Genomic DNA, 3,110 nt, shown 5'->3' on the forward strand with positions numbered 1-3,110 from the left:
TACTGAGTACTTTTTGTACTCGAATCCTTCCCCCAAGAACTTATGTGGGTATCGAACTATCGATTAAAGTATTACCTGGGGCCGAATCACGGCTCTCGAGAACGAGTGACTGGTCGAGTAGAGTAAAATTTCGATTCGAATCGAATAGGCAAATCATGGCCCTCGATTCGCAAGCTAGCGAAATTTCTTCGATTATTAATCGGTTGCCAATTAGTAAATGTATCATCTTTAACCATTTCTCAAACGTAAACAAGAAATAAAATATTCATATCAGTTATTATAAAATGAATATTTCAGTATTTTTTTATTCGAGCTCGTCTTATTCTGATAATGAAGTCAGACAAGTGCAGATACGGAGAGGATTACGTGGCAAAAGCAATCCCTTAAGTTTACCAGCAGCAGCGTAAGTTTTAATGATTCTAACCTTTCTAGTAGGTATTTGTTTCATACGTTAAAGTTCTTTATTTGCAGATTCAAAAAACGTTTCCGACTGTCAAAACCTGCGTTCGAGTACGTGATTTCGGAGCTTGAGTTTGAGGGGCATATGTCCACATCAGTACCCTCCGTCTTGCAATTAGCTGCTACGTTATCGCTTTTGCAGCAGCAGCTCCTCGGACGCCGTCAAAAGCTTTTCTTGGTAAGGCCCACTTCCGGTCTTTTGCTTAGAAGCTTTATTAAAAGACAGCTTCTTTTTAACGTGCTGCTTTTGGTCTGCAAATACCTACAGTTTTAAGCCAAATAATACACTAACTTCTGATTATATAAATTCAAAACAACCTACTTTACACCACATTTTAAGTTCTTTTGTAGGCGGACCAGCAGAATTTAATTTTAAGGAAAGTTGCTCCCACAATCTTTGAGCAACGGTTCTTCCTTGAGCGCAATTTGGCAGAATATTTCTGGCCAAATCCGGGTGCTCCTGCATATATTCCGCCATAATACTTTTTTGTTTTTTGTTGATTTTGTTTATGTTTGTCCTTAAATATAAAAAGATATTAAAGTTTGCAATAGTTTTTACTAGAAATATACTCACATTTTGTTGTTTTATTTTAATTTCCCACTTCTCGATGCAAAATTTACTGTCGAATGGTGTTTTGAATAATTCTACTCGAACGTCTGCTCGATATCGAATGGGGTGATGCCAAATTTCGATAAATTTTACTCGATCCCGAATGCGGTGATGCCAAAACAGAAAATTTTGAAAAATATTACTCGATCACGAGAGCCGTGATTCGGCCCCTGGTTTCCAAAAATTCTGAAGTACGGTTCTGACAATATATGAATCATACTGATGTGGTTTTTGCACCACTTTAAGTTGGCTAATAAAGAAAGTGTCATTTCCCGCATTCCCGTATTAGTCAATTATTAAAATTTTGCAAGATACAGAGTTGTGGCTACTTTTGCAGTAAGTTTTGGTTGGAGAGTGCTCGAACCGATTCCGTTTTTTTCGCATGACATAAGTACTTACAATGAGTTCGATATGAGTAAGTATCGAGTACTTCTCTCTGAAACATTTGTGGCATTGATACTTTTCTTCAATATTTTTAAAGAGTACAGGTATTGAGTACAAGGTCGTATCGGAACAACACTATATATTGCTAGACACCTGATAACCCAGGATAATTTTTAAGTTCTTAAAAGACATTACTCTACTCTAAGCTTCGTGGAGTGGGCCATGAGAAAACCGTCATCTTTAAGGTATATTCCAACCTTTCACAATATCTGGTATTAGTCTTAATCTGAAACGCAATAATCATTGAAAATTTGCGCCGTTTAAGGTGAAAAGCAGTTAATATCACACTTTCAAACTAAAGCTTTCTTAGCCTTAGAAGCCTAATCTATTTGGGAGTAACGTAAGGCATTAACATACGCCTTAGAGGCTTATGTACTAAAAAGATAACCTGTGAGCTAAAATATACTTAGTCCTGCCTTACTTTTTAAAGAATATTGAAGTTGTGAGTTTGACTAATAATAAAACATAGTTTTATTAATAAAAACTACAACCACATTTATTTAAAACAACAAAATAAAAAGTCAATTTTGTGTTAAAATTAAAAAATACCCATTCCGTATACGCCTCGCAGACGTAGATTATACTTTTGGGGTTAACCCTTTCAGTACAAAAATTCAACCACTGGTTCTAAAAATTTTAAATATGTATACCGGCTAATTTTGGATAGTTCATTTTAAAAATCGCATACAAAAATGTGTTAAGCTTTGAGGTTTGCGATCATTCGGGGTAATTTTTAATGGTCAGTGATATCCCATGTGTTTAAAAAAGAAAGGGATCTCAGCTATTTTTATTTTTTGCTTTAATGAAATATTTTTTAAAACTATGAATAATACCTAATAACTTTTCCGAATCTCAATTCCACAGAAATGTGGTTAATATTTTTCAATATGGTATATTTCTCACTATCGACTTTTCTGCCGCTTTTTACTTTTTTGACAAGCACGGACAACTGCAACTGCAGCTTGCACTTTAGTTTGATATATAGCTCAATTCTGTGGCTGACAGATCGGCCTAACCAAGTCGTACGACTGAGCGATTATATATTGATACTAAAGGCCTGAACTACAAAACATAGCGACATGTAACACATCATGCAAGTGCCACTTTATATCATGTCGCTTATACATGTTTGAAAGTGATATATGAAGACACTGCCGAATGAATTCAAATCAAATCATGCTCCAAATTTATGCATGTCAACAAAAGGAACACATGCGACATATTCAGCATTATTATTTATATTGTATATACGGGAAAATATTTTCCGAATTTCGCAAGCTCCTACTATAGTAAAATTTATTAAACAATTATCTAATTAAAAATCTATATACATTTTCATACAAGGCAGGATTTAACAGTATTAAAAATATGCTGCAGAAACACAACAGCAAACAACAGCTGAGCTAAGAAGCAATGACGTGCTACAACAATATGTTTGAGATGGAATGACATGGCATAGCAATGCATGAAATTTTTGAAACTGACATTTTAATAGATACGCTGGGAAGAAGTTAAGAAAATGTTTAAATTTATATTTTGTTACCTACTTCACCGATTTTAAATCTGAAAACTATGCCTTTCATGAGCATGAAATGGT

General features: G+C 34.6%; 1 long non-coding RNA gene across 1 annotated transcript; it reads right to left on the reverse strand.

The window, feature by feature from the left end:
* Positions 1-274: 274 nt before the first annotated feature.
* On the reverse strand, positions 275-1,238 carry LOC118751133. Its single transcript, XR_004994482.1, has 3 exons — positions 1,034-1,238; positions 782-977; positions 275-721 (listed from the first exon to the last, which is right to left on the reverse strand). It is a non-coding gene; the product is annotated as an uncharacterized LOC118751133 (long non-coding RNA).
* Positions 1,239-3,110: the final 1,872 nt, after the last annotated feature.

The sequence above is a fragment of the Rhagoletis pomonella genome, unplaced genomic scaffold (genome assembly GCF_013731165.1).
Source record: "Rhagoletis pomonella isolate Grant_MI unplaced genomic scaffold, Rhpom_1.0 Rhpom_scaffold_00555, whole genome shotgun sequence".
Lineage (NCBI taxonomy): Eukaryota > Metazoa > Arthropoda > Insecta > Diptera > Tephritidae > Rhagoletis > Rhagoletis pomonella.